The sequence below is a fragment of the Polypterus senegalus genome, chromosome 2 (assembly GCF_016835505.1).
Source record: "Polypterus senegalus isolate Bchr_013 chromosome 2, ASM1683550v1, whole genome shotgun sequence".
Taxonomy (NCBI): domain Eukaryota; kingdom Metazoa; phylum Chordata; class Cladistia; order Polypteriformes; family Polypteridae; genus Polypterus; species Polypterus senegalus.
Window position 1 is genome coordinate 266,196,531 of NC_053155.1, and position 15,493 is coordinate 266,212,023.

At 34.3% G+C, this 15,493-nt stretch overlaps 1 long non-coding RNA gene across 1 annotated transcript in view; it reads left to right on the top strand.

Annotated features, from left to right (window-relative positions):
• Nucleotides 1–329: 329 nt before the first annotated feature.
• LOC120523841 overlaps nucleotides 330–15,493 on the top strand; it is a 161,737-nt gene continuing 146,573 nt past the window's right edge. The window contains exon 1 of the long non-coding RNA XR_005632707.1: nucleotides 330–427. This is a non-coding gene — a long non-coding RNA (uncharacterized LOC120523841). The remainder of the gene's footprint in view (nucleotides 428–15,493) is intronic.

A 15,493-nucleotide genomic window follows, 5' to 3' on the forward strand; every position in this document is an offset into this window, starting at 1 on the left:
AAAAGCAGAAACTACACACAATGAAGACCAAAGAATCCACAAAAAATATTTTCAAAAAAAAAAAGTGTATATACATGAAAAACAAAAAGTGCACCACAAATCCAAAATCTATATAAATACTGTACCTCCACCAAAACAATACTCAATCAGAAGATTTCTATACATAAGTAAGTTTAGTATACTAAAGAACGCGTTATTCGAGTCTAAAAGACAACCCCTAGAGGCAGGAAGTGCGTCTTACACAAGGGCAACAAATCTTCAGCCAATCCTGTGACGCGCTGCTCCCTTATCCCATCGCGACTGACGGTGCATTCTGCGCAGGTGCATCCCTCAGTCCTTGTAGGGCATGTATTAAACGAGGACGAGCGTGAATTTGAGGGCATCCCGACACGCTGTCCTCGGAAGAGCCGATACGCACCACAAAAAAGTAAGTTACTTTTTCTTGAGGATGCCCTTGTCACACTAGTACACGCAATAACTCAACGTTCCGCAGCTTTCTCTTTACTAACGACAGGGTACGTTCAGCGTCCTCCAACAGGCTTGACCTGGAGGCGCGCCCGACCTGTCGCCAGCGTCCCGCTGCGTGAACCCGCCAAAGTTCAAAATCATAGCGAAACGCCCACCAGCACTTAAACAATTAAAACAGTACGTTTTCTTTGATGCCCAGTAAAAGTCGACTTTTCCCCATACTTCGGACCCTTTTCGTTAAGGTGTAAATGCGTGCTAGGCAGATTACCACACAGCCTTCCATCTAGTCCTGTTGTAATTAAGAAATTGAAGTACAGTACAGTATTTATAAATTGTGAAAACCCACGTTTTTATACCATTAACGTAATAAAGCGAAATAGGACAACACATTTTTTCCCAGAGAGGCCAAGACTACTTTTACAAATCTGAATTTAAGAACTTGAAATTGTTTATTTGACCTGAAAAGTGGAAGCATATAAGTAATGTGACTTAATGGTGTTATCAAAGTCTTCTAAACTGGGCAACTGTGGGTATTATGGATCAGCATTCACTGGCTTGAATTTTGCATTTAGTTGTCTATGTGGAGTTTGCACATTCTCCCCAAGTGTAAATAAGGTTTTCTGCAGGTACCCCAGTTTTTCTTTTACTATGTAGCCCCTAAGAACGATTTAGTTGATTGGGGGACTCTAAATTGGCCCCATTGTGAGTATGGGGGTGTGGAAGTGGACCCTGCCTCTCCATATCTGTTTTCAGCCTTATACCCAGGAATGCTGAGATTGCCTCTGGTCCCCATCACCCATAACTGGAATTAAAGAAGTTTTAAATGTTATGTTTTATGTTACATTTTACCCTTCATAATTTATCCTTCATTTACATTATCAAGGCACAACTGTCACAAGAATGACAAAAAGAGAAAGCAGACTGGCTCTATTATCTCATATAGAATGTGATTTACTTTAAAATATTCTAAAATAACAGGTATGACACTGAAGCAGTAATGTGCTTTTTCCTTTATAATACATCTATGACATGCAAGATAATCCCTTTCCCCCACACCCATATACTTGGGGGAAAAAAACAAGTTAAAAAATTAATAAATACTTTGGTGTATGCAACTTTCTTTTTTAGTTTTATTAGCAATCAGGCATAACATTAAAACTGCTGACAGGTGAAGTGAATAGCATTGATTATCTCATTACAATGGCACCCGTTAAAAGTGTGGCATATATTAGGCAGCAAGGTGATGTGTTGGAAGCAAGAAAAATGGGCAAGTGTAAAGATCGGAATAAATCTGACAAGCACCAAATTGTGAAGGCTCGACAATTGGGTCAAAATGGCAGGCCTTGTGGGGTATTCTCAATATGCATTGGTTAGTACCTACCAAAAGTGGTCCAAGGATGGGCAACCTGTGAACTGGCACCCATCTGGTAATCATAACCTCATAACCTGCTGCGTATGGGGCTTGGTAGCCACAGAACAGTCAGAATACCGATGCTGACCCGTATCCACTTACAACGGGCGCATGAGCCTTAGAACTGGACCATGAAGCAATGGAGGAAGGAGGCTGGTCTAATGAATCTCAGTTTCATTCAGATCACGTGGAGGACAGGATACATGTACACTTCATATACCTGAGGAAGAGACAGCAGCAGGATGCACTATGGGAAGAAGGTAAGCTGGGAGAGGCAGTGTGATGCTCTGGGCAGTGTTCTGCTGGGAAACATTGAGTCCTGGCATTCATGTTACTTGGACATGTATTACCTGCCTAAAGTTTGTTGCAGATTATGTACACCACTTCATGGCAACAGTATTCCCTGATGGTAGGGCCTCTTTCGGTAAGGTAATATGCTCTGTCCCACTGCAAAAATTGTTGAGGAATGGTTTTAGAAACATGACAAAGAGTTCAAGGTGTTGACTTGGCCTCCAAATGTCCCATATCTCAAATTTAATTGAGTTTCTGTGGGATGTGCTAGAAAAGCAAGACCTGATTCATGGTGGCCCCACCTCACAACTTAAAGAACCTGCTGCTAACAATTTGGAACCAGATAATACAGGACACCTCGGAGGCCTTGTGGAGTCCATGCCTGTTTTGGGGGCACAAAGCTGACGTACCCAATATTAGGCAGGTGGTTTTAATGTTCTGGCTGACTGGTGTATGTGATGTTATGGCTGCTGCTGATGATGCAATATGAAAAAGCAACTATGGCTTATCATAATTGTGTGATGGAAAGTTAAAAGATGTATACATTTACCATAATGTTCTCTCTGTAGTGTTTTCATCAGATGTCATCCACACAGCAGAATGTATTGTTATCATACATAATGTGTAGATCTACTGTAGATATAAAAATCTAGTATCCAGAAATCCAGCATCCAGACAAGGATTTTTACATTATTGGTTCAGAAGAAGTACTTGAAAAGAATCCTAAAAAATCTCCATTTAGACATTATGAGAAGGGGCAAACTTAATACAAAGACTGAGCTAGGAACTGAACCATATAGATATAGATATAGATATAGATAGAGAGAGAGAGAGATACACATATAGATAGATAGATATAGATAGATAGATACACATATAGATAGATATATATATATATATAGATGATATACACACACACATATATATATATATATATATATACACACACACATATATATATATATATATACATGTCTGTGCATTTTTATATCTTTGTGTACTGTGTACATAAATGTAACACACATTTAGTTTATGATAAAGTACAGTAAATCAATAGCCAGCTTGGTCAACTGTCTGTTAATAGTGGCAGAAAGTTAACTGAGTTAACCCAGAAATGTGGAAGAACCAACAAACTTCACATGGGGCATAAGCACTATGAAGCAACCTGTTGAATCAGTGTGGTGCCCAGTTTACAAGACATGCAGCGTATAATCTAATAACTCTATAAATATGCAGCATAAAAGTGTAGTAGGCTGAACTGGATCTGAAAAGGATACAAAAGAAACATAGCCTATCTATCTATCTATCTATCTATCTATCTATCTATCTATCTATCTGTCTGTCTATCTATCTATCTATCTATCTATCTATCTAACTGAAAAACAAAAATATTGTGCATGTGTGTGTTAATTTGTTTAACTCAATCTATAATGTTTGGTTAATTTGCATTATAGGTAATACCTTTTATAGGACACACTACTAAGTACCAAGAGAAAAATGTGACATATAAAAATATCTACTGTTTATTTTAATCATTCTTATGATGTTTTTCTAAAATGCTTATAAAAAGCAGTATTTTCTATTTGATAATTTTTCTCACTTTAGTACAGATGCTTTTAAAGTGTAGATTTCTTTTTGCAGCAAGTCCAATTACATTTCATTGTGTTAACATAATGAATTCACAAAACACTTTTCTCCTGATTATTTTTTTTTTAAAGAAGCTCAAAGCTTTCTTTACAGCAATAATCTTTTGTTGTAAGTTATAATTGTTTACTGGAGCCTAAAAGTTTGATGTTTCTGTCCAGGCTAATCTGATGCAAATCAAAGCATTCATACAAGCAATCACACAAACAAACAAACAAATAAACAATCCTTATAATGGTCTTGCTCAGCCAGTAAATTAGATATCCATCTTTCAGTTCATTTTTAAAGAATAGCATAAAAGACTCATTACCAGTGAAGCATGCTAATGAACTTTTAGCTTAAACAACCTCGTGTAAAGAACTGCATGACCTGCTGCAGTGCTCTGAAAGAATGTAGCAGGTGGAGAATAAACCAAACTAAACTAAACTCAACTAAAATAAGGGTTATGTAAAAAGGGAAACAAATAAACAGCTTGTTTGATGTCAGACCCTATAACCCACACTTTCAAAAGTCTTTTATAGTCTTTTAGAAATGTGAAACATTTGCCATTCAGCTGCAGGTGCACTGGGTTAGAGTTCAAAGGCAGCCAAGCACTGTGATTGGTTAAAAGACTCGTTCTAGGACCAGCTGCTGGATGGTATAGCACTGGTTAAAGCTAACTTGGTTTATTATGTGCTAAACAATGGCTTCTAGCTGCTGCAAGTCTGAAAAGAAAGTGTGCTCCATGACATCCCCCTCTTCTTTGTATTCATTTGTGCTGGATATTTCAAAATTCAATCCGTCCGTCACATTTGTTTGCCAATGGTGTTCCATCAGCCGCGGACATTTCCAGGTATCAAGTTTAAAATAGCTTGGACAGTGGGTCTGCTAGTGCTTTTGGTTTCAAAATTTGGGAACAGTGTCAGCAGTGCAAGAAACGGTTGTTTGTAAGGAGATGGGTAAATGCCATGTTTTGTTTTTATTGTAAATTATTATTTAAATCTTATATTATACGATCTTTTGAAAAGGGAAGGATGAATATCCATGGCACTCCTCATATGTTTGTTTTGATTTGATTATATTATCATTATATGTGTTTGTCTTTATTCTGAGATTATTCTGACCATTTTGCTGAAAAGGATTTTTGCCATTTTATATAAAGAAATAAATATAGTTTCACTCCAAGACTCTAGTATCTGCTACATGGCTGGCTTGAGTGAAAAAGGTTTAAAGATTTTAAGCTGCAAGGTTTCCAGTTTAAAACCCATTTGTGACCCTTAAATTATTTAACCTTTAAAAGCTATGTATGTAAATAATAACACTATGTGTCTATTCTTGGTAAATTCCCTGGGGTGTTATTAACCATGGAGAAGTTATTTGTTTGCATATTCATTGGGCTGGAGCCTGAAAATGTAGAGAAAGGAATGTTGTGTACATCATACTTGACACCAGAAAAAGATGAGACATTTCAAACGTGTTTGTCTGTTGGCAAAAAAATGACAAGTAATTCAGTAATTACTGAATTACAACAGAATTTAATCATCACCCAAGTAAATATGGCAGGTCCATAAAACACATTTCATTTTGAAGAAGCTGGAAATTCATATAATTTTAATTTGCAGTCCATTGAGAACAAAAAAAAAATCATCTCCCAGTCTTGCATTTGTTCAGGTGAAATAAAACTAACTGTGCAGGTCTGTTAGTGTATTTTTCCAGTCTCTGAAGGGCAACAGGCCTGTGATCTGTACTTATGCTTGCAGGTGGGGAAGGCATAGTATGCTTTTCTTGCCTGAGGAATGCAGATTTCATGATAAAACACTCTGAGGATTTATAGGAAGCAGCAAAATTGCCGAAAATTGTTATACATTGGAAGTATTTCAAGGAGTAAACAGTATAGATCTGCATTTTCTGATAATGTTTTCATACAAGGAATAGGTGAGATTTGGAAACATGGTCTGCAGTTATGTTTGTGCTCGGTGACTGTGATCATTTCCAGTAAATGCACTAATCAGTCCTTATTTTTTATGTACCATTTGAAGGTTCTGTACATGTGTAACGATATAAGAGAATTGTTTAAAGGTATTTTCTAGAAGTGAAATACTAAAATGTTAAATGACAGAGAATCAGAGGTGGGAACTGAACTGGAAATACTGGGATTTTGTGGCTTAACCACAGGCCACACTACTAGCCTATATGGTATAGTGTACCTCCTACTGCATTATTAGAACCTTTGATTTAAGGAAACTGTTGTCTTCCTTAGGATCTGCATCTCTGGTAGTGTTTCAAACAGGTTCAACCAGTTTTATTTGATGGGCCAGGTTTCCACATCAGACATTTCCAAGACAGATTAGTAATATGGGTCATTTCTGTGTCACTTGGGTCCCAACCCAGGTGGTTTGTTGTGTGGTCGGTGCAGCAACGAGTTGTAATTAACCCTGTAATGCTCCCACCCTCTGGATTCACTCACCATCTTTGTCAGCACCACACAGTGTACTCAAAGATGTGAAGCTTAGAAGATAAAGTCTAAATAATATAAACAAAATAAAAAACAAAAAATGTAAATAGGCTGAACCCAATATTTTCATGTCATCATGCATATTGTTCATTGGTATTTTAGGTCCTGAGTGGTGGCAGTACTATGCATTATGGTAATAACCATTGCTACAATGCTGTTCCAGGTGTTTCTTCACACAACAATGGAGCCTAGGAAAAATTAAGAAATGAAGTTGCACAAGCATTATATCTACACTGCTCTGCTCACTGGCTACAGTTTGTTTTAATTGACTGGGTTATTAATGTTTATCTTTTAAGGTGGCCATGGGCAGGAAGAGAGACAGCAGTGTGTCATTAATGTACATAATGATCGCCAAGCTTTGTTTTTTCAGCAAATGGGATAAATATGAAAAATGTATTCTCTAATCGATAAGTGATTGAAAATAGTAGTGAATCTTCAGCCTCAATTTAAATGCTGAGACAAATAAGGTATCTCGCACAAACCAGGCAAATCATTCAACAGCTATTAGCACTCTAGCTAAAGTTTCAGCCCTCCACAATAGTTGTATTTATCTTTGAAACTTTTAGAATTCCAGCATCCTGAGATAATATATGCTTCAGTATATAAAGTATATATATTTTGTTATTATAATTATTTATTTAGCTTTCACCTTTATCCCTGATGTCTTGTAAAACAAGTTATAATGCATTATAACTAGTAGGAGGCACAACCAAGCCCCAAACTTTAGACACAGTCATGGGTTCAAGTATAGTCCTTTTTATTAATCACAGTACCTTAATAAACAGGTAAGCACAATCAAAGAGCCACAAACACGGATAAGTATAGTTCCTCCTCTCCCCTTCCACTAATCCAAAGAGCTTTGTCCTCTGTTTCCTGATGTTGACTCCCGATCACGGTGAGGCAGCTCCTTTTATGTTGGATCTGGGAGTGCTTCTTTAGTGCCATAGCATGGCATGGTGAAAGCACTGATGGGTAATGTAGAAGCTCCCTAAAAGAGGGAGGTCTTCTGCCAGCAGAGCCCTGTGCAGCATCAAATGACCCCAACAGGTCTGCTATTCAGAACTACGGGTCACACACAGCCGTGCAGGAGTCTAACCTGGGACCATACCAGAAAAGTATTGCCATCTATTTCAACCTGAAGATGAATCGTCTTTGGTAGATGCCTAAAAATAAGTAAATAGGATGCAGTTCAAAAACACAAAAGGACATCGTTACACTGCATACAGTGGTGTGAAAAACTATTTGCCCCCTTCCTGATTTCTTATTCTTTTGCATGTTTGTCACACAAAATGTTTCTGATCATCAAACACATTTAACCATTAGTCAAATATAACACAAGTAAACACAAAATGCAGTTTTTAAATGATGGTGTTTATTATTTAGGGAGAAAAAAAATCCAAACCTACATATTAAGGTTTATAAGGTAGTGGTTAATGTACAAACATTAATGAGCACCTCAGATTTCAAACAGAGAATTTGGATTTGTTAAAAAAAAAACATACATGACTAACAAGAAACTATATACAGTATCTAATATATTTCTAAAATTAATTCCCATATTCTAAAATTCAAGTTCAATATTTCCCCATAAGGAGCAATTGAATTTACAACCCATATACTTGAGCAAATACTAATATAATACAGTTAAATGAAAATAAAAGCAGATTTACAAATCATAGAAAGGCCACCATGTAAAGTAGGACAGCTAGTCTTGATGATTCTTTGGTTCAAGAAATACAACCTCACTGTCGTAATACATGAATAGATCACAACATTTGGACCCTCTTGCATCTATTATATCATTTATTTAGTTTTTTGTTTTACCATAGCATCATTGCTTCACAACTTTGGATTACTTGGTTAATTTGACAGAAAGTGTCACAAATTGGTGCTTCATAAGGGCAGACATGCGTATGACATTACGGGCATAATCAGATATTTTTTCATACAGCTCAATGCTCAGTAATTATCTACTTTTTTAGACATTATTTCCTAACAAGAAAAGGCACTATTTCTGGCAATTGTTTTGGCCCGTCTTTTCCTTTTAATTTGTTTACCAGTCTTAGCGCCCCATTATTTTGACCTCACCTATGTCCAGGTTACTCTCCCTGCTTTTGTCCTGAAGTACCTCTGTATCAGTATGATTCTTTTAGCCATTCTGATATGACCTTTTTGTAAAGATTAAAATGGTTAATGGTTACAATAAAAGTGGAAATCACTACTTTGTACAGTTTACCTTTATATAAAACAATTGTTAAAACCATGGGGCCACACTCCATGATGAAACATGCAGATAGATAGATAGATAGATACATAGATACTTTATTAATCCCAAGGGGAAGTTCACAGCAGCAGCATACGACATAGAGAATATACTCCCTAGTGATGTCCCCATGGTATCATTGCAACAAAAAAATCCAAATCATTGTGCAATGCTAAAATGAAAAAAAAAAAAAAGTACATGAGTAAAATACATTTATACCTAGTATTCCTAGTACCTGGTCCAGGAATTGTCCCTGCCTTGTACCTAAAATTTGCCAGAATAGGCTCCAGATGCCCCATGAATCTGCTCTGGATAAGCAGGTTTAGAGAATGGATGGATAAAAATTATGATCTCTGCTTAAACTGTGACACTCTCGATCATTTGATTAAGAATATTCCTGTTGCAGAAACACAAATGAGTTGGTCATTGTTAAATCAAGACAAACAGCCTTAATAAATACACAAATATACAGAAAATATACAGCTGAGACAAACCATACCAGTAGGATGACTTAAAGACAGAAGAAACACTCCATAGAGCACATCAGAATTCCTGTCTTTTGAGTGTATAAGAAGACTGAATCCTTTTAACAAGGATTGTGCATTGTACTATTACAAGTTTCACACAGTTAATTATCTCTCTACCTTTCTTTTTTTAAACAAAACAAATGTAATATGCTTACACAGATATGTGCTATAAAATTGGCAGATATTTAACATTTCTATTCTCCAAATTCACCACAAAAAGACAAAAGACCTTCTTTGCATCCCTGGTTGGTAGTTGCACTATTAAATGTAGATACTGTAATAGTAGGATTTTCTTTTTAAATATTTTGGCACACAGTAAATAACTTAATTGGCAATTAGGTGCCTGAACTCAGTGTGGACTTACCGTGCAAAGAAAAATATTAATTACTATTCATTTTAAGCACAATGTGCTATGCTAAAAGAGAAAGCATAATAAGCATAACAGGCAAATTTGATGTGTTTGTTGGAAATTGGAGCAATGGATGAGCTGCATTAAAATATTTATGCATTTTGTTATGTCGGCAGTTATTAGAAAATTTGATCTCTTAACAAATTTCTGCTAGATTTTTGATTAGGCTTACTGTCAAAAATAATAATGAAACAGGTTATTTGGAAAACACTTTTTTCAAGCAAGTTTTACAGCTTGTTCTACGCTTACATTAAAATCAGCCCTATTTCAGAGAGCTTTGGGTCATGTACTGCATAGAATACCCTTTGTGCACTGCCATTTGCACAATATCATGGTAGAAGGAAGTACTAGTCCCATACACTTGGAACTTGGATGCATTTCTAGAACATCTTGAAAAATACAGATTGTGTTGATATAAGAGAACATGTTTTTTCAAAAGGTTCACTTTGGTCACATTATCAATACCACCACAGGTGCCCATAACTCATCTAAAAAATACACAATAGTTGAGGCAGCAGTTTCAGTCTCATTTGACTCAGATCATTCCTAGGCCTAAGTAATTACTATGCTTGATTCTTCCCTTTTATGGTAGTGGGTACACTATGAGTCAGTGCCACTGCAGTCTATCTGAGTAACAATTTCATCAAGATTATTTTCTCTGCCTATTTGACATAGTCCAATTCATTAACAATATCTAATCACCCCAGTACATTATATATATTTATAGCCAATGCTTTCATCCATGTGATAAACCACAGTGTGGATTTCCAATTGCTTAATGCTTCATCCTTAAATTTTGAAGTTTTGTTACTTTCTAATTAAAATGGATATCATAGATCTTTCAGTGATCTTTTCTCAGACATGGGACATATTGTAACAATGTTTGCAAACAGAAAACACTGAATCAATAAAATATTTTTTAATTATTTACTATAATACAGTAGCTAAGGTATCCCTGTATTTCACCAAACTGTTCCTCACATACCTTTAGGATATGCACTTTAATTACCTGACCTAATAGTTAATTTGAAATCCCTTCAGCCTTTGTATTCATTTGCCTTTAATTTGCACTACTGTTTTTAAGGACCTATTTCAGTATCTACCAGCAACTTCATGATGCCTTTCAAAATTATGAAGATTTGAGTTGCATCTCCATGTTGCCTTTATGAACAAGACTGAAGGTATTCAACATCTGATCAGAGTAGGGCATGCTTTTCACTTCTCAGATACATCTGGATGAAATAACAACATTCACAGTTTTAAATTTGGTAATTATTCAATAATCAAATAATATTCTTGCTTTCTGGAAGAATGTGTATAAGAAGAAAACTTTATTTTCAAACAGTTTTTTAAGAAGAAAATTTGTGCTGAAAGACATGGCCAAAAAAAAAAAAATCTTTCACTTGTCCAAACCTAGGGTGCACAAGAATATAGTTTTCAAAAGCTCCTATCAGTCTGAGAAACTGTTGCCATAACTCTAAGTAAACATTTAAAATTAAATCAGACTGATGATTTAAATCCTTCTTACAGTAGCATGTATGGTACTTATTTCCTCAGATACATTTAGGCTAATTTAAGAAGGTTAAGGAACAACAAAAGTGAACACTTTAAATGTTAATCACATTGGTGATTAATCTTTGCAGTAATATGTCTGATAATGCTACAGTAAATTTAAATTCTAGCCATGTATTCCTGAATGGACCACACTCTCATCCTTAATTTCTTGTGGCGAACTAATTTTTTTTATGAAATGAGGATGAGCCATAAGGTCGACCCACTCTTTGAATCCTTTGTGGGAAATGTTAGATTAACATTTCTAAGGACCTTTTGCTGTTTCTGCATTTCCTGTCTTCTACTTATGTCCACAAGATTATTTCAAAGTTACCAAGTAGCTAATTTTTACATAAGGTTTGGAACAAGCAGCTTTTAAAAATTACATTGGATGTATTTTGGATTTGTCATACTGCAACAGAGAAATATTACCTTAAAAAAAAAAACATTAAAGGAGCAAATTCATACTTGGGGAGGGTTTCCTGCATTTTTACATAATGTAAGCTCAAATTTATAAAATTATCTTTTGATTTAATCCATGTGCACAAGTGCCTTTAAACCTCTTGTCAAAATTTGAATCAGGCATATTCTGTAAGTCTGCTGTCTCTGTCTACCTTACAAAGGTGTTCTGTTTAAAAGTAACTGTATGTACATGACTCGAGGTGGCAAGACTATCTGTCTTTTAATTACAGCAGCTACAGTATGTGCTTGTTGAATGTAGTGAATTTAGTTAAGAACAAATGAATACCACAAATTACTCATACCTTTATGAGAATACTAGTTAGTTTGTACTTTCACATGTTTTCTCGTTCAATGAAATTCAGTATTTTAGTAATCTTCATTTGTGATTATTGCCTACTCTGTAATGATAAATAATTTCATCAAATTATTAATTGCCAGCCACACACTCAACATAACATGCTAGATCATTAAAAGACAAGTATTAAAATTTTATATGTTTATATAATTGGCTAACATTCATCCTCTGATGTAATGTGATGCTCCTGTCCAAGCTCTTCTATGCCAGAACTTCACACAAGAAGAAAAAATACTGTAATTCTGTTACCAGATCTGTGCTGCTCAATGCTGGAGTCTTTAACACCTCTTGGGTACTCATTTATTCTCTTCAGTGTAGTATCTGTAATTAAGTGATTACAAAACACTAGCAAGCACAGTTGAGTGTTACTAGAAGCATTGCTTACAATCAGATTTAATCCAGGTGCCAAGGACAACACAGATGCATGTTTCAATAGTTAGGCCAGACTAGAATAAAGAAGACATCAGTAAAAATAAACATGAGAAAAAAATCTTTATACTTGGAAAGAAATAAGGAACAGTCAAACATTCAAGAGAATACAGTAACTACACACAAAGAAATTGGTGAGTTAACGCAGCTTTGAATGAATGCCTGTCAATTAAAGAAGCCTGTTTCTAAATATTGGAAGTTAATTCTAAATGATTGCAAGTGACTAGTTTATTTTAAAAAGTACTGATGTGCTTAAATGTTGATTTTTAGTCGTTTTTATGTTGTACTTGCAACAACAGCTCCATGGATTTCAACTCACTGTCAAAAAAGATCAGTCAAAGTATAAATTTAGTTTAGTTTAATCTGTAGCCAGGCATCCTATTAAGGGCAATTCTTGTCTTATGCTAAATACAAAATTTTGAGCTCTCCATGATTCAGAAATAGATAATAAGATATAAATCCCACTGTTCTCAGCATAGTCCATGCATACAGACATGTAAATAGGTGTAGGTTATTAAAGTAAAAATCAATGCAGACATTCTGTCAATATTACTTTTTAAAGCTCATAAAGATGGTTCCTGTTATCAGAAAGATATTCAATGTGTACCTTTAGTTATAGTTTTTAAGTACTTGATTCTGAATCAGTAGTATTCTACACCTATGGCATTCCCTTCACTCTGCTTTGACATTTTAATACAGCCTATTATCTTCAGCATTATAATTTATTTATATCATTACACAATCCTCAAGATAATCCTTTTAAGAAATTAAATGAAAATATTACAACTTTAAATATCTGTATTGAATAATGACATAAAAGTTTTTGAGCACATCTCAATTACTTAATCATGCTGTTTCAGAAAGTAATTTATGACTTGAGCCTGGTTTGCAACAGTTTTTAATAAAAATAAAATCAGCTCTAATGGTTTATTACTGTGTATTTTTACATAATGATCCTTGTGATTCAGGCTTTCGTTTTTTATTAAAATAATTACAACACTCTTAATAGCTGGGAGATGCTAAAGGGTCTAATTACTTTGCAGAATGCTTGGAAAATTACTCGGTCTGCTTTCAGCAGGTTGCCTGCTTTGCTAATGAGGGTATTCTAAGAGGACACAGACTGCGGTAATTAATGGATGAATTTCACTTTAATAAATGTATAGCTAAATTTCTAAATGCAGATAGCATACCTTACCCTAATGGGAGCCACGCTTAGAAGCACTTAAGCTAGTAAATGATCCGAAAGAGTGTTTAATTATCTGACGCTCCATGATCCTCATTTGAAGAGAATAGATAATGTCACTGTTTACTCCACAATAAATAAAGTGGTTAGTGGGAGTCCAAATAGCCTATTATCCTGCCATATTTGCAATTTGGTGCCCATCACCCACTGAAACCTGCATTTGTTAAACAGAAAGTCATGACGTGCAATTTATGTCATCAACAGTGATAAACTATAGGTGTGGCTGTAAATTTTTACATGCTCAGCACATAGATTTATATCAAAAAATACATATATTCCAAGCATAATATGGTAATGACTGGTTAAATAAAAATGCAGTTGTTTAATTATTCATTTACATTTCTCACTAGAATGTACACTGTTTTAACTTACTATCAAGTGTGTTAGGTACTTTGAAGGTTTTAAAATACTATTATATTATTATCTATTTGGCTCATAACATTACAGCTGACTCTGGTACAGTATTCAGCTTTCATCTGCAGGATCTATGGAAACAACAAATATTAAGCAAGCTGTGGTGTTTCTGAAATTTAAACAAAATCCATGTACAGTATACCATTCACATAAATTATATGTTTAATAATTTGCTGATACACATTGTAAGAATATATTGATAAGTATGAGATAAGAAATATGTAAATTATTATACTTATATTTCTTTTCTAATGGTAGTAATTTTAGTAAAATGTTTGTATGTTAAATATACTGATGTATATATTTTTTTTATTTATTAGCATTTTCAAAGCTGGTCTTCACAACTTGTACCATGGCTGCTTTAGCAGTATTAAATCCACTGAATTTTTTGTCATTACTGCAAATGAAAATGAGAAATTACTAAAACTGGAATAATTAGATTTTTATCCTAGCTACTTCCATAAAACACTTAATGTTAAAGAATGGTTTAAATGTGGGAATAGACTACTTATTTTTTTTAAACATGCTAATAACATAACAATATATTTAAAGGAATTAAAAATGCACACATAGTCTATCAAACTCAACCACTGAGTGTTCTCACATATTTAGGAAGAAACCATTTATTCTTCCTGCTTTACTTTTACTCTAACTCAACAACAATTTTTTATGCATTTATTAAGTTCCAAAGCTTTATTATCATGTTCAATTTTATATCTAGGGAAACATTGTCAGTTATATAGTTCTGCCTCATTGTTATATTTTTTTTCTTCATTACTGGCATTTTTGTTTTACAAATTAGAGGTCTTATTATTATATTACATAATATTTCTTCATATAATAAAGAGGAAAACATACTTGTATAAATTATATAATAATTATTTACTTATAAATCATGCATTTGAAATACATATAATCACTGAAAAATTAGGATTTATTTTAGAAACATGAAAGGGCACCTTTCATCATTTATTTTTCTTTATTGCGCAGTTAGATTATAATTATCACTGATTGTCGCACATTTTTTTATTTACATTATTACCCACTAACTCTTGCAATGATTTTGTCAGGTCAATTGTAAAAATAATCAGCAACATTTAAAGAATAATTGTCTATTTTGTTTTAAAAATCCATTACCCTATCATTTCATAGTACTGTATTTATAATACAAGTGCTACAAATATAAAAAAGGTATACATGTTAAAATTTAATTCAATAAAACAAAAACTTTAAAATTATTCAAAACTTCCAATATTCATCCACTTTTAAAGCTACCCTTCTCATGATTACATGAACCTGGAGTCTAATTACTCAGCAGTGGATGCAAAGCAAAAGAAAGAAAATGCCAGTCTTTGAGAGGATGTACTACTCAGCAGTGAACCTGACAGAAGTCCATTTGATAGAGAAAACCCTAAATCTGTATGTACACAAGAAAAATACATTACATCTACCCAAAACGCAACATGACTTTAAAGGTAGCTAAAGTTATATATGGCACCATTCCCACATTTTAACACATGTTTTCTAAATCA